The sequence below is a fragment of the Delphinapterus leucas genome, chromosome 3 (genome assembly GCF_059928025.1).
Source record: "Delphinapterus leucas isolate spDelLeu-1000000601 "Yukka" chromosome 3, BTC_Dleu_Yukka2, whole genome shotgun sequence".
Classification (NCBI taxonomy): domain Eukaryota; kingdom Metazoa; phylum Chordata; class Mammalia; order Artiodactyla; family Monodontidae; genus Delphinapterus; species Delphinapterus leucas.
In genome coordinates, this window is record NC_143131.1 from 120,522,393 (window position 1) to 120,545,517 (window position 23,125).

Genomic DNA, 23,125 nt, shown 5'->3' on the forward strand with positions numbered 1-23,125 from the left:
CTCATGTAGGACAGGGGCCGTGTGCTTCCTTCACACACCTGTACCCCCAGCACAATCCCCAGTGCTTCATAAATAGTTGTTGAATTGAAATAGACAAAAGATGTGAAACTAGAGCTGTGAGAGTAGAAGGGAGGGAATGGGTCTGAAGTCACATGGGGAGATTGGTTCAAGATGGCAGAGTAGAAGGACGTGCTCTCACTCCCTCTTGCGAGAGCACTGGAATCACAACTAACTGCTGAACAATCATCAACGGGAAGACACTGGAACTCACCAAAAAAGATACCCCACATCCAAAGACAAAGGAGAAGCCGCACTGAGACTGTAGGAGGGGTACAATCACAATAAAAGTAAATCCCATAACTGCTGGGTGGGTGACTCACAAACTGGAGAACACTTAAACCACAGAAGCCCACCCACGGGAGTGAAGGTTCTGAGCCCCACGTCAGGCTTCCCAACCTGGGGTTCAGGCAATGGGAGGAGGAATTCCTAGAGAATCAGACTTTGAAGGCTAGTGGGATTTGATTGCAGGACTTTGACAGGACTGGGGGAAACATAGACTCCACTCTTGGAGGGCACACACAAAGTAGTGTGCACATCAGGACCCAGGGGAAGGAGCAGTGACCCCATAGGAGACTGAACCAGACCTACCTGCTAGTGTTGGAGGATCTCCTGCAGAGGTGGGGGGTGGCTCTGTTTCACCGTGGGGACAAGGATACTGGCAACAGAAGTTCTGGGAAGTACTCCTTGGCGTGAGCCCTCGCAGAGTCTGCCATTAGCCCCACCAAAGAGCTGGGTAGACTCCAGTGTTGCGTCGCCTCAGGCCAAACAACCAACAGGGAGGGAACCCCGCCCCACCCATCAGCAGACAAGCGGATTAAAGTTTCACTGAGCTCTGCCCACCAGAGCAACACCCAGCTCTACCCACCACCAGTCTCTCCCATCAGGAAACGTGCACAAGCCTCTTAGAAAGCCTCATCCACCAGAGGGCAGACAGCAGAATCAAGAAGAACTACAGTCCTGCAGCCTGTGGAACAAAAACCACATTCACAGAAAGATAGACAAGATGAAAAGGCAGAGGGCTATGTACCAGATGAAGGAACAAGATAAAACCCCAGAAAAACAACTAAATGAGGGTGGAGATAGGCAACTTTCCAGAAAAAGAATTCAGAATAATGCTAGTGAAGATGATCCAGGACCACGGAAAAAGAATGGAGGCAAAGATCGAGAAGATACAAGAAATGTTTAAGAAAGACCTAGAAGAATTAACGAACAAACAAACAGAGGTGAACTATACAATAACTGAAATGAAAAATACACTAGAAGGAATCAATAGCAGAATAACTGAGGCAGAAGAACAGATAAGTGACCTGGAAGACAGAATGGTGGAATTCACTGCTGCAGAACAGGACAAGGAAAAAAGAATGAAAAGAAATGAAGACAGCCTGAGAGACCTCTGGGACAACATTAAATGCAACAACATTCACATTATAGGGGTCCCAGAAGGAGAAGAGAGAGGGAAAGGACCTGATAAAATATTTGAAGAGATTATAGTTGAAAACTTCCCTAACATGGGAAAGGAAACAGCCACCCAAGTCCAGGAAGCGCAGAGAGTCCCATGCAGGACAAACCCAAGGAGAAACATGCCGAGACACATAGTAATCAAATAAAAATTAAAGACAGAAAAATTATTGAGAGCAACAAGGGAAAAATGACAAATAACATACAAGGGAACGCCCATAAGGTTAACAGCTGATTTCTCAGCATAAACTCTATAAGCCAGAAGGGAGTGGCATGATATATTTAAAGTGATGAAAGGGAAGAACCTACAACCAAGATTACTCTACCCAGCAAGGATCTCATTCAGATTCAATGGAGAAATCAAAAGCTTTACAGACAAGCAAAAGCTAAGAGAATTCAGCACCATCAAACCAGCTCCACAACAAATGCTAAAGGAACTTCTCTAAGTGGGAAACACAGGACAAGAAAAGGACCTACAAAAACAAACCCATAACAGTTAAGAAAATGGTCATAGGAACATACATATCGATAATTACCTTAAACGTGAATGGATTAAATGCTCCAACCAAAAAACACAGGCTCGCTGAATGGAGACAAAAACAAGACCCATATATATGCTGTCTACAAGAGACCCACTTCAGACCTAGGGACACATACACACTGAAAGTGAGGGGATGGAAAAAGATATTCCATGCAAATGGAAATCAAAAGAAAGCTGGAGTAGCAATACTCATATCAGATAAAATAGACTTTAAAATAAAGAATGTTACAAGAGGCAAGGAAGGACACTACATAGTGATGAAGGGATCAATCCAAGAAGAAGATATAACAATTGTAAATATATATGCACCCAACATAGGAGCACCTCAAAACATAAGGCAACTGCTAACAGCTGTAAAAGAGGAAATCGACAGTAACACAATAATAGTGGGGGACTTTAACACCTCACATACACCAATGGACAGATCCTCCAAACAGAAAATAAGGAAACACAAGCTTTAAATGATATAATAGACCAGATAGATTTAATTGATATTTATAGGACATTCCATCCAAAAACAGCAGATTACACTTTCTTCTCAAGTGCACATAGAACATTCTCCAGGTTAGATCACATCTTGGGTCACAAATCAAGCCTTGGTAAATTTAAGAAAATTGAAAGCATATCAAGCATCTTTTCTGACCACAACACTATGAGATTAGAAATCAGTTACAGGGAAAAAAATGTAAAAAACACAAACACGTGGAGGCTAAACAATATGTTATTGAACAACCAAGAGATCACTGAAGAAATCAAAGAGGAAATCAAAAAATACCTAGAGGCAAATTACAATGAAAACATGACAATCCAAAACATATGGAATGCAACAAAAGCATTTCTAAGAGAGAAGTTTATAGCAATACTAGCCTACCTCAACAAACAAGAAAAATCTCAAATAAACAATCTAACCTTACACCTAAAGGAACTAGAGAAAGAAGAACAAACAAAACCGAAAGTTAGTAGAAGGAAAGAAATCATAAAGATCAGAACTGAAATAAATGAAACAAAGAAAACAATAGCAAAGATCAATAAAACTAAAAGCTGGTTCTTTGAGAAGATAAACAGAATAGATAAGCCAGTTGCCAGACTCATCAAGAAAAAGAGGGAGAGGACTCAATAAAATTAGAAATGAAAAAGGAGAAGTTACAACAGACACTGCAGATATACAAAGCATCCTAAGAGACTACTACAGGCAGCTCTATGCCAATAAAATGGACAACCTGGAAGAAATGGACAAATTCTTAGAAGGTATAACCTTCCAAGACTGAACCAGGAAGAAATAGAAAATATGAACAGACCAATCACAAGCACTGAAATTGAAACTGTGATTAAAATTCTTCCAACAAACAAAAGTCCAGGACCAGATGGCTTCACAGGTGAATTCTATCAAACATTTAAAGAAGAGCTAACACCCATCCTTCTCAAACTCTTCCAAAAAATTGCAGAGGAAGGAACAGTCCCAAACTCATTGTATGAGGCCACCATCACCCTGATACCAAAACCAGACAAAGATACTACAAAAAAAGAAAATTACAGACCAATATCACTGATGATCAATGCACAGAAATCTACTGCATTCCTCTACACAAATGATGAAAAATCTGAAAGAGAAATTAAGGAAACACTCCCACTTACCATTGCAACAGAAAGAATAAAATACCTAGGAATAAACCTACCTAAGGAGACAAAAGACCTGTATGCAGAAAACTATAAGACACTGATGAAAGAAATTAAAAATGATACAAACAGATGGAGAGATATACCATGTTCTTGGATTGGAATAATCAACGTTGTGAAAATGACTATACTACCCAAAGCAATCTTCAGATTCAGTGTAATCCCTATCAAATTACCAATGGCATTTTTTACAGAACTAGAACAAAAAAATCTTAAAATTTCTATGGAGATACAAAGGACCCCGAATAGCCAAAGCAGTCTTGAGAAAGAAAAATGGAGCTGGAGGAATCAGGCTCCTGGACTTCAGACTATACTACAAAGCTACAGTAATCAAGACAGTATGGTACTGGCACAAAAACAGAAATATAGATCAATGGAATAGGATAGAAAGCCCAGAGATAAACCCACACACATATGGTCAACTTACCTTTGATAAAGGAGGCAAGGATATACAATGGAGAAAAGACAACCTCTTCAATAAGTGGTGCTGGGAAAACTGGACAGCTACATGTAAAAGAATGAAATTAGAACACTCCCTAACACCATACACAAAAATAAACTCAGTGGATTAAAGACCTAAGTGTAAGGCCAGACGCTATAAAACTATTAGAGGAAAACATAGGAAGAACACTCCATGTCATAAATCACAGCAAGATCTTTTTTGAACCACCTCCTAGAGAAATGGAAATACAAACAAAAATAAACAAATGGGACCTAATGAAACTTAAAAGCTTTTGCACAGCAAAGGAAACCATAAACAAGATGAAAAGACAACCCTCAGAATGGGAGAATATATTTGCAAATGAAGCAACTGACAAAGGGTTAATCTCCAAAATTTACAAGCAGCTCATGCAGCTCAATATCAAAAAAACAAACAACTCAATCAAAAAATGGGCAGTAGACCTAAATAGACATTTCTCCAAAGAAGACATACAGATGGTCAAGAAGCACATGAAAAGCTGCTCAGCATCACTAATTATTAGAGAAGTGCAAATCAAAACTACAGTGAGGTATTGTATTCACACCAGTTAGAATGGGCATTATCAGAAAATCTACAAACAACAAATGCTGGAGAGGGTGTGGAGAAAAGGGAACCCTCTTGCACTGTTGGTGGGAATGTAAATTGATGTAGCCACTATGGAGAACAGTATGGTGGTTCCTTAAAAAACTAAAAATAGGTTTACCATATGACCCAGCAATCCCACTACTGGGCATATACCCAGAGAAAACCGTAATTCAAAAAGACACATGCACCCCAATGTTCATTGCAGCACTAGTTACAATAGCCAGGTCATGGAAGCAACCTAAATGCCCATCGACAGATGAATGGATAAAGAAGATGTGGTACATATGTACAATGGAATGTTACTCAGCCATAAAAGGGAACGAACTTGGGTCATTTGTAGAGATGTGGATGCATCTAGAGACTGTCATACAGAATGAAGTAAGTCAGAAAGAGAAAAACAAATATCGTATATTAACGCATATATGTGGAACCTAGAAAAATGGTACAGATGAACTGGTTTTCCTGGCAGAAATAGAGACACAGATGTGGACACCAAGGGGGGAAAGTGGCGGGTGGTGGTGGTAGTGTGATGAATTGGGAGATTGGAATTGACATGTGTACACTGATGTGTATAAAATGGATAACTAATAAGAACCAGCTGTATAAAAAACTAAAATAAAATTCAAAAAAAAACCCATACACAATAACCTTAGCTATTTAAAAATGCATAGGAGAGATTATATTAAGAAAATATACAGGGCTTCTCTGGTGGCCCAGTGCTTAAGAATCTGCCTGCCAACGCAAGGGACACGGGTTCGAGCCCTGGTCTGGGAAGATTCCACATGCTGCCGAGCAGCTAAGCTTGTGTGCCACAACTACTGAGCCTGCGCTCTAGAACCCACGAGCCACAACTCCGGAAGCCTGTGCACCTAGAGCCTGTGCTCCGCAACAAGAGAAGCCGCTGCAATGAGAAGCCCGTGCACCGCAGCCAAGAGTAGCTCCCGCTCACCACAGCTAGAGAAAGCCTGCACGCAGCAATGAAGACCCAACACAGCCAAAAATTTAAAAATAAATAAAATAAATAATTAGAAAAATATATAGGGACACGGGTTCGTGCCCCGGTCCGAGAAGATCCCACATGCCACTGAGCAGCTAGGCCCGTGAGCCATGGCCACTGAGCCTGCGCGTCCGGAGCCTGTGCGCCTCAACGGGAGGGGCCACAACAGTGAGAGGCCACGTACAGCAAAAAAAAAAAAAAAAAAAAAAATATATATATATATATATATATTTATTTATTTATATATACCAATTGCTAATGATGATCTTCACTAGGATTCTGGGTGAGTTCTTTTTCTTCATTTAAATTTTCTGTATATCACAATATTGCTCTAATAAGTATGCATTACCCTATAGTCAAATTATATTACTTAAAACTTGATTCATGCAGTTTTGTTAATGCAAGAAGTTGAAACTATATAAAACCAGCAGAAAGTCTGGAAGTATGACAAAATATTGTCTACACTTTTTTGTATTTTTAGTTTTCTATCAATATATAGAATATGTATTTCTTCTATAGTGGCTGCCACAGCAGTTTCAGTAAATGTCTATGAATGAATGAATGAATAAATAAATAAAGTCACTTGGGGAGGAACATGAAGAGGATTTGGCAAATGCTAGGAACTCAACAAAGGAATAGTCAGAGATAGCTCAGGACGCAGGTGGGGAGGATGGGGGAATGGATGGAAGAATGGACAGAACCAGAAGCCCAATCAGCGGGGCAGGTGCCAAGCGCACTGTGGAGTGGGCTGCATCCCAGGTGAGAGGCACCATCCGTACAGAGCAGAGTGTGAAGCGGGACCTGAAAATGGGACTCTGGAGAGAAGCAGGAGTTGGAAGCAGATGCGGGAGGGTCGGGGCCAAGGGGAGAGAGGGGATATTCAAGGGAGAGCGACCTGAAGAGAGAGGCGGACAGAGGCAGTCGCCCTGGGGGACACCCCACATTCTTAGAGACCCCCAACGCAGCCGGTGATCTCAAAGGAGATGTCACGGGAGACTAGAGGCCCCAAGGTATAGGATCACAGAATTCAGAGGGGAAACTGGCTCTGGGCCGTGCTGCCCAAAGCTGCTAAGAGGCTAACCAGAAAAGGAAAACGGAAGCCATAGCCTTGAGATTGGTCTCGCAGCGTTGCCGTTCTAATCACTTCTCCGCGCGGCCACCCAGTCCCTCTTCTAAAGGAAGACGTGCGCTCTTCCCTTATCAGAAACCTTCCATTTCTTTCCACTTCCCAGACATTAAGGCCCTAAGTCCTTGGCAGAGGATTTCCATGACCCCGTATCTTGTCTGAAAACCTTACCTTCCACCCTGTCCTTCCCCCTCTCAGCCACGTGGGGCCCTCCCCTCCTTGTTGCTTGTCCAGGGCTTCATGAGTTGCTTCATGCTATTCCCTCAGCCTGGAAGGCCCTTCCCTTCCAGTCTCTATCAGCTAAAATTCTTCTTATCCTTCAAGGCCTACATCACATTTTACATCCACTGCAAAGCCTTCCCTCATCTCTCCAGTAAGAAAGGTCCTTCCTTCCTTCCTTCGAGGACCCACGGTGCGGTGCTTTGCCTAGCAATACTTTGATTCCTTCTAAGATTCCATCCAGTTGTTGGTTTGTCTCTCCCCTCCACTGGCTTATGACATCATGAGAGCAGAAGACATATCTTGTCTTTGAATCTCCCCTAGTGTGATCTCCACCGACACCCTCAAAGCATAGGAAGAAACGAATACCTAAGGGCAGTAGATGCTGGCAGTTCTACCACTTCCAGTGATTTACTTGGAAATTACAGGGTCTCAGGGTTATTCGACTTCAGGGCTTTGACCTGCAATTAAAATCTTGGCCCAGCATTGGGTTACCTTACAATCAGATGTGTTATCTGTGATCCCCAGAGCCATTTCGATATTGAGAATACACTATTACACATACACTAAGATTTTTCTGAACATTTCCCATATTTAGACAAAAATGGAAAAACTTGGCCTGGTCCTCAGAAGTGCTTTATCACATGTGCTCCCCTGATGGAGGTTTAGAGAAATCCCTACACAATTCCACCAGGATCATAAACATATTTCAAGAGCCATGAATTGGGAGGAGAAAGTTTCCCAACACTCAGTTTACAGACTCAGAAAGCATCTGTTCATTGAATCATCTGTCATCTTCTTCAGCCCCTGCGAATAGGCTCTGACAGTATTTAGATGAAATGAATATACTGATTTATTTTGCGACGGCTTGCTGTTTGTAAGGAAAACATATATTCAATAAATATATTCAACAGGGTTCAGTGAGCACCTACTATGTGCCAGTAGTGTGTCTTTGTTAAACAGTGTACGATAGATGAGTCAGGTTAATCCTTTCTGTGGTCTGTGTTTCAGGGGTTAGATATTCTCTGTTTTGTTATATAAAACTGAGAGCAATTTAGAACTGTTGTAGATGGTCCTGCAATTTTTTGGTTTGCTTTGTTTTTATTTTAGGATAGACAGTTATAAAACACAGCTGGCAAAATGGAAAGAAAAGGTACATTCCTTATGCAGCTGTGAACAACAGAATTTAAATATATCTCTAATCTAACAGACCTGGTTCTTGGCAAGGAAGGGAAACTGAGTTCATTGTTTTTTTAACACTTTAGACTTCACACTCACACACGTGTGCGTGTGCATACACAAAGGGTAAAAGGGCAATATAGCCAGAGGGTATGTTGAGTGATTTTTAAATTCATTTTCCTCAGATCCTGCGGTGTAGGTTGGGAGGGAGTTTCCCAAAGCACTAAACTTGTGAGGAAAGTCTTCCTCTACCTTCATAATAATAGAAATCACCATCTCCTGAGCATTTGTTCCATGCTGGACAGATGCTAGAAGAGCTTTACCTGTTTTACCTCATTATATCCTCTGAGGTATGTGCCATTATCCTCTGACGTATGTGCCATTGACACACAGAAAATGAGGCTCAGAGCGGTGAACCAGCTGAAGGTCATACAGCTGCTTAGGGATAGCACTGGAATTTAAATCTAGTTGTCTAACTTTAGGGCCCACATTTTAGCCACAACTGGGATTTTCCTTAACCCACCTCCATTGTGGCAGAATTGCAACAAAAACATACTTGAGAGGTGACAAGTGACCAGGCCTGGGAAAATGTGGAACATTCCAGATGACATCTCCCCATCTTTTAAGTGATTCTGAAGGACAGATGCAAGCAATGTGGTTGGCCTACCCAAAAGAGCCCTAAAAATAGATGTCTTTCTCTCTTTTGTATTTCAATATATAATGTTCTTTCCTCCTTAATAGTAATAGAGCTATGTTTAAATGTTTTTTATGGCATTATTAATAATGGTGACAATGAACTGAATATCCAATAACAGAGGACTCGATTATAGAGGAATACACTGCCACCATTAAAAATTCTGTTTTAGAAGAATATTAATTGGAATGGAGAATGCCCATGATATGTTGCTAAATGAAAAAGTAAAAGTCTGTGAAGACAGTATGACCCCATTTTTGTTTCTCACGCACACAGGCAGGTAAGGAGACAGACACACAAATACAGACATACGTAAACACAGGAAAAGAACTGGAGGGTACCAATATTATCAGTATTTTAACTGTGATTATCTCTGGATGATGGGTAGATTTTAATTCTCTTAAATTGTATTTTCTAGTATGACTTAAATTTCCTATAATGAAATAAATTACTTATCTAAAAATAAAATTTTAAGCAATGCATACTCATTAACTCAACAACTTCATTATACAAAGTTTTTGAGAATCCACTATGTACCAGACTCTGTGAATTCAAAACATTACAAGGAAAACCAAAAAACAGAAAAAGAAAACAAAGTTACTCATATCCCTGTTCTACTGGCATTTTGGATGACATCCTTGAGGTCGTTTTCTGTGCTGCTTTTAAACACAGTGGTGACCAAAGCAGACAGCCACCAAGCCCTGGGACGAAGTCAGGAGTCCTGCCAATGGAGGCCGACCAGCCTCTGGGCCGTGACTCGGCTGCTTCTACCACCAAACATCATTTCCCTTCCCTCTAAGCCACAGCTCCATCATCAGTAAAAAGGATTAAGAGTGTTACCTACCTCAACAGCCTTTCGGAGGATTAAATGAGTTACAAGTAAAGCGCCTTGAAGTACACAACAGATAGTAACTATTATTACTGTTATTCTATGTAGAATGGCTACCCTGCTGTTCTGTTTTGTTTTCCATCTCTGTTTTCCATCTCCTTTCTTCCAAAGAGTATAACATAGCCGTATTTCTCTTGGAGAGCAGGGACCACTGTTTAGGTCATTCAGGCATATAAAGTCACCTTTGAGTTTTGCATGTAGATCAGATCACTTAGTCAAAGCCATTCGACCTCATATCCCAGGCAAAGTTGTAATGGCTAGAGAGAGCTGACGTGGCGTAAAGAGAAACCAGAATATTTCTACACCTTTCAGAAACTCTCGGGAGCCAATATTGGACAAAGTTCTTACTTAATTCTGTGTGGAAACCTAACACACGTGGCTAGGTATAGGCATTAGGGTAGGTAAACTCTGTTGCTTATTCTGACCAAGTCCATGACTTGGGGGCCTGGTGTTCTGTTTTGTCTTAGTAGCTCTGTTCTTTGAGCTCTTTGGAAGCAAGATGCTTAGCAGCCAGCTAATTCCTGGAAGAGACAGCCTGTTTCTAGCTGTGGCCCTGCCTCACTCTAGCCTCTGCCCCGATCATCTCCTTTCTGCATGACTCCCAGGCCTCCTAACTCAGACCCTTGCCTTCCCTCCACCCCTCTTAGAGTTAAATCTCCACTCAGGATCAAATGAGGATCTTAAAATGTCCACTGCTGCGTGCCGCCTCTAATTCGAATCCCCCAGTGGCTTTCAGTGCATTCAGAATAAAGCCCCAACTCTGCATGACTCCAGGCTGTGCATGATCTTGTCCTTGCATGCCTCTCCAGCCTCATCTTTTTTTTTTTTCCCAGCCTCACCTTTCCTCCATTGTCTACTCTACTTGACGTATCCTGGCCTCTGCTGGAGTCTAGAACACAAGTCTGCTCTTGCCCACCTCGGGGCCTTATCACATGCTCTTCCCTCCACAAAGGATAGTCTACTCTTCACCCCTTCTCTTTGCATACCTGGAGCCCCTTAATCCTTCTGGCCTTTGCTTCTATGTCACCTTCCAGAGGCTTTCCCTTTCTACCCAATTTGTAACAGCTTCTCTTGTTCCAGGACCTTGTTTGTTTCCTTTGTAGATCTTATCACAATTTCTACTTATTTCTTTATTTGTTGGCTTACTTGGTGTGTGTGTGTGTGTGTGTGTGTGTGCGCGCGTGTGTGTGCGTGTGTTTGTATATACTCTGTCCCCCACTCTCCTGCCTCATTAGAATGTAAGCTCCTCAAGGGTGGGGACCGTGTCTCTCTCTTCATTGTTGTATCCTTGGGGCAGGACCCCTCATGGAGAAGGTATCCAATACATAGGGAAGGAGGGGAGGGAGGGCGTCTCTGAAAAGGGGGATGCTTTTCCAGGCAGCCCAGTTTCCCGTGAATGTGGGCAGTGTGTCCTGCTCAGCCCTAACATTACCGTACAAGTTTAAAAATAAAACCCCTGGGTGGAGTGAGAAGCCTTTAAAGAGGATGGGGGAGAGATAATGAGAAACAGGAGCTGGCCAACACAGGCCCAGCAGGATGTGGGACTGGCCAGGAAGAGAAAGGGACCTTGACTTCAAGAAAATACTGCAAGAGCCTGATGAAGGTAGGACTCCTCATTAGTCACCAGAGATCTTCCTCTTGGTCTGCAGCAGATGAAAAGACTTTAAAGTCACCAATTCAGGATATGCTTCCATCCTAGAGCAAGACATGTTTAGAGTTGTTTTTTTTTTAAGAGCTATTCTTTAGAGTTCCTGAAACAGAGGCCTCCACACCCCACATCTGACTGCCATGCTGTCAGCAGAAGCGGGAAAGGCGAGAGGTTACAGGGAGGCGATGAAGCCTGCTTTGGCTCACCCTCCCCCTGACCTTCCCCAGGGCCCATTCCAGCGTGGGATCCGAACCTCCCACCACAGTAGGGTCCCGGCCAGACATCCCAAGGTGTAGCCGCCCTCCACAATCTTGGCTCAGTTCTGGGGCAACGCAAGGCGGGGAGGGTCAGGTCAGTGGGTTGCTAGAAACAACTTGGACATCGCCTTGGAAACGCTCTCCCCCAACTCGCGCTGTGTGCATTTGGACCCATCCTGAACCAGCTGTGTGTTAAATCCTCCGGCCGCAGTGGGAGGTAGGGAGGCATCTGCGGAAGGTCAGAGTGTGTCAGGAAGGGGTCCACCTCCATGATGGGAGACCATCGATCTTCAGGCCTTAGTGAAAGGTCTGATGACCCAGGAGAGCCACGGGCTGAAAATCCATACTCTGGGCCTGGTCTCCGTGGTGCAAGAATGGGCTGGACCGAGGGTTAGGGCTGCCAGCATCCCCTCCTCCAGACTATGACCTGGACCCCTTCCCGTAATCCATCTCTCTGTGCTGCTCCAAAAGCCAAGTGATGTGCTCATGGTCACCTAGTGCAGGGGAATATTTGCAAACCTCTGCAACATTGATCACCACTGGGTTTTTCCATATTCCCCACTATGTGATGGTCAGGAGGGCCACAGAGGAATGGGAAGGAAATTAGCAAAATATGGAGAGAGACAGCTGGAGCTGTCCACGTCCCCTTAATAACCTCCACAACCCCCTCTCGAGAGGAACTCTTGCAGAGAAGGGAAACAAAGCACAGAGAGGACAAGTTCCTTACCCACAGTCACTCAGGAGGGTGGGGCAGGGCATCTGGCGGCCTGAATGTAGAATAACTGTGCAGTTCACAGCCTACAGCAGGCCGTCAAGTTCGCCCTGCAGTCAGACTTCAAATAATTTAAACTCAAAGCCCAGGGTCAGGGGACATGGAGCAAAAGTTTGAAGGAATCCATGCCCCGAGGAACCGCGCGCCCCCTGGAGGGGTGGGAATCCCAAAGCCTTTTAAGGAATTGTGCTAAAGGAGCCTCGCTGAAGTCAAGGCTTCTTTAATTGTTTGTTGCAAACGCCTGCAGCTTAAAACTGCTGAACAGGGAGGCTTGTCTGCTCTATGCTTGAACTCTTTAAGGGGGCTTTTGCTTTCTTGGCTAGTTCTAGGTTCCTGACATGTGGATTTTAAGTGCTGAAAGAGCATAGGGTGATAATTGTCCCTTGGAACAAAAAAAGACTGACAGGGGAACAGCAGGGCAGCAGGTGACCTTCATGTTCCAAGATCATTTTTTTTTTTAATTTTTCTAATAATAATTTTTGTAAAAAACAAAAAACAAAATGATAACACAGAGTGCACACACGAGCACCACAAAAGCCTAACACAAGATCATTTTTTTCAGTTCAAATACATTCTTAGGAAAGCTTCCAGAAAACCTTAGCCAGACTGCGAAGATTGTCAGTAGCAATAATGTTTATTTATTTATTTATTTAGGCTGTGTTGGGTCTTCATAGCTGTGTGCAGGCTTTCTCTGGTTGTGCCGAGCAGGGCTGGGGGGAGGGGGGCTACTCTTTGTTGCGGAGCACGGGCTCTAGCCGCGTGGGCCTCAGTAGTTGTGGCATGAGGACTCAGTAGTTGTGGCTCACGGGCTCTAGAGCACAGGCTCAGTAGTTGTGGCTCATGGGCTTAGTTGCTCCACGGCACGTGGGATCTTCCCAGAACAGGGCTTGAAGCCATGTCCCCTGCATTGGCAGGTGGATTCTTAACCACTGTGCCACCAGGGAAGCCCAATAATTAATATTTTATTGAGCAAACACTGTGTGCTATGCATTATGTAGTAAAACATTTTTGTCTCATGGAAGTCTTAAGTCAGCCCTATGAGGGAGTAACGGCTAATGCTGATAATATAACACTTACACTCTCTCAGACTTCACCTGTATGAACTCACATAGTACTGTCAACGACCCTAGGGTATGGGCGCCGTTATTATGTCTCTTTTACAGAAGTGGAGAGGTTACGGAACTTGGCCAGGGCTGTGCAGCTGTTGTGTGTCAGAGCCAGAATTCAAACCCAAGCGGTCCTGCCCCAACCATTATACTCCCTAGCGTCACGCCCCGCAGACTGTCACTCTGAAATAAGAAAAGGAGGCTGAGAGAGATAGGGCAGAGGTGGAGCCATCAGGAGAATTCTTGGTCTCCCATGTCAGCTCTCTTTCCAAGGAACTTAGGACACTGCCTCCCGAGCCCTCAGCAGAGATCCCAGGACTGACCTGGGAGAACGGCAGCAAGTTCTGTGAGGCCAGCGGAGTGGGGATTTTATCCTTGTGAAGAAACCATCCTGAAGCCGACCTGAATCTCTGCCCCTAGAAACATCCCCATTAGCATTTCAAACACGAAAAACCAGTGGAGGCTTAAGGAGGAACATTTTGCCCCTTTAACGTAAACACCACCCTAGCACTAAAGGCCAAGAAGCTGGGGCCAAGCCAGCCTGGGACCCTGAACCTGGGACGCACTCTCCCAGGGGCTGCAGCTTGCCGTGTAGACTCCAAGGAGGGACTCTGAAGTATTCATTCTCCACTGTCCTCCAGGTGCCATTTCTAGATTCTGACGAAGATTCTGAGGAAGGACAAGCGCAGCCTGGCGTTGTAGCAGCTCTTTGTGTCCCGGAGGTACTGGGGCAGCACTGTGCAGGCACTGATTTATCAGTGCACGTGCTGCTTCCGCTCTCATGGGACCTGGTGGCAAAGGCGAGGATGAGCGGCTCCACCCACCTCCCTGGGTGCGAGGGTTGGGACGCGCTGGATCGATGTCTCCCTTCTGGGTGCCTGACATCACTTGTTTGCCTTTGATGCCCATCAGCCAAAAGAAGTTATTCATCTTTGAGCATGAATAATACAACTCGGCTGGATTTTTCCAGGCTCCCAAAGCGAGTTCTCTGAAGAGCTGAGATTGCACACACTAAGCCAGAGCAGCCGACGCAAAGTATGGGGTCCTGGGCACTGTGAGGGGCCTGCCGACTCGAGTCAGGCTCGGGGACCCCGATGCGCACTTGTCGGTGCTGCTTTCAGACGTAACGTGCCCCTTTCTAGAGCTGTGAGGAGCGACAGAGGCTGGGGGGTCCCACTGCTGTCCTTGGTCTTGGCTTTCCCACTCCCAAGATTGAACCAGTCGCTCATTCACTCATTCATTGGGCACGTACTATGTGCCTAGGCTCTGTCCTAGGCCCTGGGGATATAGCAGGGAACCAGACAGATGAGGTCCTGCCCTCCTGAGGCTTACGTTCTAGGGGCGAGAATGAATCATAGCAAACTTAAAAAATTGACGACTACAGACTGGCGTAAGTGCCATGAAGGAAACAGAGGTAGGATAGGGAATAACAGGAGAGAAAGCCTCTTCAAGGAGTTGACAAGAGGTCTGCTATGTGAAGAACTGTGGGGAAAGCACTCCAGGCAGATGGAACAGCAATTGCAAAGTCCCAGAGGCAGGAAAGGGCGTGGAACAGCAGAGGAATGGAAGAGAGGCTCATGGGGCTAGAGCCAGTGGGGGATGTGAGAGAAGTGGGAGGATCTCGTCCCCACGAGGCCCCCTGGCTGCTCTCACCTTCCTGAAAGACCCTTCTCTTCTCCAAAGTGTGTTCCACTTGCCCCAAGGACTCATCCTTGCTAAGCCAAGTCTGGTCCCTCTGCTGGAAGGAAATTCTTTTTTTGTTTGTTTGTTTGTTTGTTTGTTTGCGGTACGCGGGCCTCCCACTGCTGTGGCCTCTCCCTTTGCGGAGCGCAGGCTCTGGACGCGCAGGCTCAGCGGCCATGGCTCACAGGCCCAGCCACTCTGCGGCACGTGGGATCTTCCCGGACCGGGGCACGAACCCGTGTCCCCTGCATCGGCAGGCGGACTCTCAACCACTGCGCCACCAGGGAAGCCCAGGAAGGGAATTCTTTTTGTGGCCGGCAGGACATATGGCAAAGGCGTGGCGTTCAGTTTGACGTCAGGACTCGCTCATGGATTATGCCGGCAACTGCTGGCGTCGATGTAGAGTTTCCCAGTGATGGGAATGGGGTGTGCGTCTCTGGTAGCAGGGGCACAGGAGAGGGCTGCAAACCCCAAGGTGGACTTCCCACAGCTGCGGGCCCACCTTGCTGCTGCTTGTGTGAAATCACGAATAAGGCAAATTTTGGCGTCAAGCTCTTTGCGCTCCTCCTTTATACTCTCTGCCTCTTTTCAGACCTGTCTCTGCCCACGTTCACCCCTGGTGCCTCAGGGGGTCTGCCTGGGCTTCTTGCCCCTGCCTCTTTCCCCTTCACAGCTTGAATCTTATGCTGAATAATTGGCCTGCTGACTGCTGGCCTTCTCCCATAGCTTCAGGCAAAGTTCAGCAGGCAAAGGAGAGGTTATAGTCACAAGGCCTCTCTGTGTCCTTCAAATGATACCAAAGAAGGGGCCACCTGGTCAACCCCAGTCTGAGCCTGGCCTGGCTGCCAAGTTCACAAATTAACCTCATCAGCAGGAGACAGCTGTCCCCATTTAAACCCTTTCCAGTGGGGCCATGACCAACACCTAGAACATGCTCAGCTGAGGGGGACTACGCTAGAACACTATTTGGGAAGTGGCCTGGAACTTTATTCCCTAATCGTGACACAACCAACCCTAGGTTTGTGAGCTCAGGAAGCCTGCTGTCTTGCTTCAGGGCTGACCCACTGCTGAACCATGCCAGCAACTTGTTTGTCCTTTGTTGAACTCAGAGTTTACCCTATAGGGGATCTCCTCCTTCTCTGGCTTTCTGTGGCTCTCAGCAAAGGACCGAAATGCTCAGTGTGGCCACTGTGGTCCAGCCCACATCTGCCCCTTTGACGCCAACTTGCCCCCCTGCTCCCCTGCCTTCCAGCTGCACTGGCCCCCCCTCCGCTCCTTGGTGAAGCCACACTTTTTACACCATGTGACCTTTGCTCATGCTCTCCCTCCACCTGAAACATTCGGCCCTCACCCATCTGACCCCTGCTCATCCTCCAGATCTCAGCCCAAGCATCACCTCCCCGCCGAAGCTTTTCCACAGCCCCTGACTGGGTCCAGCACTCTGCCCTGTGCCTGCAGGGGGAGTTCCTGCACGATGGATGTCGGTGGACCCACCTAGCCTCTACTTTTCATGAAAGTAGGGACTGGTGGTCCCAGGCCCAGTGGCCTGCTCCTGGCACGCAGGAGGGGCCCCATGAATGAGCTGCATGACCTGAACTGGTCAGGGATGGCCTCCAGTGTGCCCATCCTGGTCTCCACTCTCTCTTTCTCTTTCTGCTCCTGCCTCCTTTTTTCCTTGCTTTCCCTTCCCTCCTTCCTCTTCATCCTTTCCATTCATTCCTTCTTCCTTCCTGGGCCTTGGGCTTACCTGTGGCTCCCAAGAACACTATTTAAGCCAACAGAAAAGCACTCAGAATTAAAGAAAAAGTTGCCACAGCTTGGCAGAATGTGTTGGCCTTCACCTAGATCAGCCCAGACCCAGGGCCTAGAGGGGGAATCTGATTCCTACTGTAGCCGTTTCCTAAGGCCGCTGTAACAAGTACACAACAGAAATTTCTTGTCTCACAGTTCTGGAGGCCAGAAGTTCAAAATCACGGCATCTGCAGGGTTGGTTTCTCCTGAGGGCTTTGAGGGAAGGATCTGGCCCAGGCCTTTCTCCTTGACTTGTAGATGGCCATCTTCTCCCTGTGTCTTGTCACATCATCTTCCCTCTGTATATGTCACTGTGTCTCAATTTCCCCTTTTTAAAAGGTCACCAGTCATACTGGATTAGGACCCACCCTAATGATCTCTGATAACCAGGCTCCCCGATGGCACAGTGGTTAAGAATCTGCCTGCCAATGCAGGGGACACGGGTTCGATCCCTGGTCCAGGAAGATCCCACAGGCTGTGGAGCAACTAAGCCCGTGCGCCACAACTACTGAACCCCGCGTGCCTAGAGCCTGTGCTCTGCAGCAAGAGAAGCCACCGCAATGAGAAGCCCGCGCATGGCAACAAAGAGTAACCCCTACTCGCCGCAACTAGAGACAGCCCGCAGGCAGCAATGAAGACCCAACGCAGCCAAAAATAAACAAATAAATAAATAAATTTATAAACAAAACAAAACAAAGCTGGATGACCTCTGTCAGGACACTATCTCCAAATAAGGTCACATTCTGAAATACTGGAGGTTAGGAGTTCCACATATGAATTTGAGGGGGAAACACAATTTAACCCATAACAACTACCTTCTACCCACCCGTTGACCACACCCTTTTTGATTTATTGAATGAGATAAAAATAGGGAACCACAGGGACACACCATCTTCTGAAGAAATTATATGGGAGTCTCGGGATGGGGGAGGACAAGATAGGAATGTGAAGGGGAGAAAGACACCCAAGAATGAGAAAGGAGGGTTGAACTGACAGAGAAGCTAAAACTATGTTCATAGCCTCGCCCAAGGGTTCTGTGGCTGTGCTCTGGGGATCTGCGGGGCCTGGGTTCATATCTCAGATCTGCCACATACTGGCAGTGGGGCCTTTCCCCTCCCTTGTCAAATGTGATAATAATGGCACCTAACTTACGGGATGGTTGTGAAGGGCTTAGTACTGTGCCCGGCACATGGTAACTCAATACGCGGTAGGCGGGCTGTCGCTGTTATTACCAGCAGCGGAGGTCTAGCCTAAGTAAAAATGGTCCAGGAAGAAGCTGTGACAGAGAAGAGGCTAATTGCTACTGATTCAGGCCCCGTGACTCTGTTCTCATGAACAGCAATGAAGACAAGGGAACCAGAGCAACAGTCAGCCCGAGGTTTCTTCAGCTGTAACCTGTGGACCAAAGGCATCAGAACCAGCTGGGCCCCAGCCAGGAAATGCAGAATCCTGGGCCCCTCATGAACCCGGGTACTTCAGGACTTGTGTGGGTAGGTCCCAGGAACCAGAAGTTTAAAAAATCTTTTTAATTAACTTATTTTTTGAAGTATAGTTGATTTATAATGTGTTAATTTCTGCTGTACAGCAAAGTGATTCAGTTATCCATAGACATACATTTTAAAAATATTCTTTTCCATTATAGTTTATCATAGGGTATTGAATATAGTTTCCTGTGCTATATAGTAGGACCTTGTTGTTTATCCATTTTATATGTAATAGTTTGCATCTGCTAACCCCAAACTCCCACTCTGTCCCTCCCTCCTCTTCCCCTTGGCAACCACAAGCCTGTTCTCTATGAACCTGGTGTTTTAAAGAAGCTCCCATGTGATTCTCATGCACATTAAAGTCTGAAAACACCTGGGCTAGACCACAGGTTCTGGAGCGGCAGAGATGAGCCTTGTCCATCAGTAACCCCCAGATCTACACAGCCCTGGTTTGAGGTAGGCACACTCTCACACCTGTTCCTATCGCCAGCATTCCTTGGCTGAAGTCAGAGAGGTGGGCTTGAGCAATTATGCATAAAACAAATCTCTGTGTGTCATGTCTTAAACGTTCAATTGAGAGAAATTGCATTGGCAAATCAAGCCTTTTACATCACTATAAACTTCACTGAGCCCAGATACTACGTTCTGGATTGCCCATTCCTCCTCTCTCCACTGCTGGAGTCACCTAGTCTTGACCTTGGGCTTAGCTCAAGATGACCTCTGACCTTAGGCTAGAGGGGTGTCAGGATATCTGGCCCAACACCCTTGCTGTGTCCGTCTCTGTACCATTTCCTCTCTTCTTGGGCACCGTCCACTGCCTGCTGCAGGAAGGCCTGAGGCCCACCTTGTCCCCCAGGGCCTGCGTTCATGTCTTGTTCCCAAACACCAAGCCCCAAAGGTCATGGGTCCTCAAGGCTGAGATTCTGTCCCCAGGCCAGTTTAGGGTTCTGCCGTCTTCTTGGCAAAGCTTCCAAATTCTGGTCTACTTTCTAGGGCCTTCAGATCTCATCTGTTGCTGAAGTCCATCTGTCACCAAACTCCACCTGCCTTTCAGGACACCTCCAGTGATCCCCCAAATCATAGACAGCATACTGGTTAGCAGCACAGCCTGGGTGTAAGCCTGGCTCTGCCACTTGGTAACTGTGTGACTGTAGGCAAATGGCCCGGCCCACCAAGCTCAATTCCTGCAGCCGTGACAGCCCTACTTCACAGGGTTGTTACGAGAATCCGGCAAGGTCACACACGTAAAGTCAGGCACGGTGCCTGGCTCATATAAGGGCTCAAGAAATGCTGGCCACCAGCACAGAAGCTCCTCTATTCTGAAAGCTTGGAAATGCAAGCAAAACTCCACACCAAGCAAAAGCACCTCCAGCTGCCCAGAAGGTGGCACTGATGGTCACTCAGAGAGTCACTTTGGAGCTTGGAACAAACGGACTTGTGAGCAGCCTTTTCAGAACTGACCTTTCAATGACAATAATAATAGTAATAACAGTAACAACAAGAAATACTTAGGTTTTACTCATTATAAACCAGGCACTGTGCTAAGACTATTACTCATTTGATCCTTTCAGTAATAAGGCTGGTACTTTATTACCCCATTTTACAGATGAGGAGACTGAGGCACAAGGTCACAGGACTAGTAAGTGTCAGAGTCCGAACTGAACCCCAGCTTCTTCCTGGCTGCAGAATCTATGTACTTAACCGCTATTCTGCTGCCTCTCTTAAGTAGTAACATTTAGGAATCAAAATAATTACTATTGGGCTTCCCTGGTGGCGCAGTCGCAGTGGTTAATCCACCCGCCAACGCAGGGGACCCAGTTCGAGCCCTGGTCCAGGAAGATCCCGCATGCTGCGGAGCAACTAAGCCCGTGCGCCACAACTACTGAGCCTGCGCTCCAAAGCCCGCGAGCCACAACTACTGAAGCCAGTGTGCCTAGAGCCCGTGCTCCACAAGAGAAGCCATACCAACAATGAGAAGCCCACGCACCGCAACGAAGAGTAGCCTCCGCTCACCGCAACTAGAGAAAGCCCGTGCGCAGCAACAAAGACCCAACGCAGCCAAAATAAATAAATTAAAAAAAAAAAAAAAAAAAAAGACTTTGCGCTCCCAATGCAGAGGGCCTGGGTTCAATCCCTGGTCAGGGAACTAGATCCCACATGCATGCCACAGCTAAGAGTTTGCATGCCACAACTAAGGAGCCTGAGAGCCGCAACTAAGACCCAGGGCAACCAAATAAATAAATAAATAAATAATAATAATAATAATTACTATTCCCTCCCTCCCTCTTCTCTTGCTATAGGCCACTGGCCCAGATGCTTGTCCTTGTTCCTCTACCTTGGACTCTTTTACCTCCCAGCTGAGTTGGACATCCTGTCAGCCCAGGTTCATTCTCTGCTACCTGCCCCCCCAGGTAAGTCCCCACCTTTCTCTATGGCTGAATGGGCTGGATCCAGTCCCATCTTTAGGTGGGACACCTTGACAGTATTTGATGAACTTGACGAGTGAATCCTTTCTTAAGGAAAAACAGTCATTCACTTACAATTTATGTGTCCTGGATAGTTGTTAGATTGACCTAAAACAGGGTATGTCTGTAGCACGACTGATTGCAGATTATTTTTCCAGTAGCTTAAATCAAGGAGTATTGCATTAGCCAAGTAATGCCTATTTGATGAGGTGGAAGGGGTGTGTCTTCCCCTCTGTATGGTCTCTGACTGCTGGAAGCTGGCACAGGGGGGCAGCGCTCCATGACCTGTAATAGTTTATTCAGGGTCCACATAATGCACGTCAGCAGAGTGAGCGAGCACATCTCTGTCCTGGCATCAGATGTCCCTTTGCTAGGTGTAGATAGAACGCATGGATGTCTGTCCACTGTCACTGTGGAAATATCGTCATCAGAGCTGGCGCTACCTGCCTGTGAAATCAAACGATTTTAATTAACTGGATACTGCTTCCTTAAATCCTTTTTGGAACCTGGCAAGCCATATATGTGTATGTGCACACCAGATTTGGGAGGAAATTTACAAGTAACTCAGTGTCTTTTCCCTTAATTTTTCGTGTATTAACTTTGTTTTTGATGAAGTACTGCATTTACAAATCCATTTCCTCATGCTAAAAAGGTAGAATCAACAGAAGACAGTCAGGTACATGATCTCAAAAGGGGAATTTCCTCGGAAGCCCTCAGTGACAACACAAAGAAAACAAAGGGAGTTTGCGACTGTGAATCACAGTCTCCACCAAAATCCACATTCATTCACCCAGACAGCCCTGGGAGGCAGCTGGCCAGCCCTTTGCTAGACACCACTTGGCAAAGCTGATTCCTCTCCAACCCTTTGCCGCTGTTGGGCTGGCTCGCCCTCACTCAGAGCCCAGTTCACCCTCTGCCCGGATGATTGCATCCGCCCACCGGTGTTCACGGAGCTAAATCATAAACAATTGCATCCCTATAGCAAATGAAAGGGAAAGTGCCAGTTACCAAAGCAGGAAAGTGGGGGTGGATTTAAACAGCTGGAGAGAGCACAGAGCATTTGTGTCTGCTGAGGCACAGAGCGAGCTCTTGCACCTGAGAGGCGAGATAAGTGGGTGCCCTCTTGGGTCTCTGAAAAATGGGTCCGTGATTAAACGCCTGAAATTCCCACCCCAGCACCTGGAGGTCTGAAGTTTTCGAGCGCTCCGTCTAGAAGCCTTGCATAACTTTTGGCATATAATAGTGACGTAGGTGTGGATAGAGTCAGTGCCAGAGAATGTGCCCGGTGGCTAGCCATTCCCATTCCCTCTCTGCCGGTGCCTATCTGGAGGGGCCCTGAAATGAGGGTGTGATTTTCAAAGGGGATCAGGACAGTAAGAAGTAATCCAGGTGACCAGCAGGGCCATCAGAATCCCACCCTCTCAAACACACTCAGATAATCCTATGTTTCAGCCCAACTTTTATATCAAAAGGTTGAACAAATCTAAGGTGCCCACCCAGTGGACAGGATTTCTAGGTGCCTGAATTTCCAGGCTACCTAAGAGGGTAAGTGTGGCAAGCAGGGTGATGCCAGGCAGGCTTACGAAGGCCACAGTGTCCTGCTGAACCACAAAGGCTTTAGTGAATGAGAACCTTCCGCCCCCTCCAGTCCTCATGGCCCGGCAGTGCGGGGATGAAGATAAAGGGGGCAGCGGGTGCATGATTATTCTCACAGTCTCTGCACTCCAGGTGCTATTTTTACATGTCTGTGCGATTAGCCAGCCCTGCTTTTTTTTCCCAAGCAGCCTTATACTTGCACTGGGACGGACACACACACACACACACACACACACACACACACACACACACACACACACACACACACACACACACACACACACACACACACACACACACACACACACACACACACACACACACACACACACCCTCTCTCTCTCTCTCTCTCTCTCTCTCTCTCTCTCCACCTCAGCTCTGGATATATTATAACCTGCTCAGAACAGAAACCCTGAT

At 46.3% G+C, this 23,125-nt stretch overlaps 1 protein-coding gene across 3 annotated transcripts in view; it reads right to left on the minus strand.

Annotated features, from left to right (window-relative positions):
- The window catches only part of FGF1 (fibroblast growth factor 1), a 97,136-nt gene that overhangs the window by 72,777 nt on the left and 1,234 nt on the right, over positions 1-23,125 (minus strand). The window contains exon 1 of one of the 3 annotated variants that reach the window (XM_089909433.1): positions 649-23,124. The exons of the other annotated variants lie outside the window; for them this stretch is intronic. The gene's annotated coding sequence lies outside the window, so the exon portion shown is untranslated. Of the gene's footprint in view, positions 1-648; position 23,125 lie in introns of those variants that run through there. 3 annotated transcript variants of the gene reach the window in all.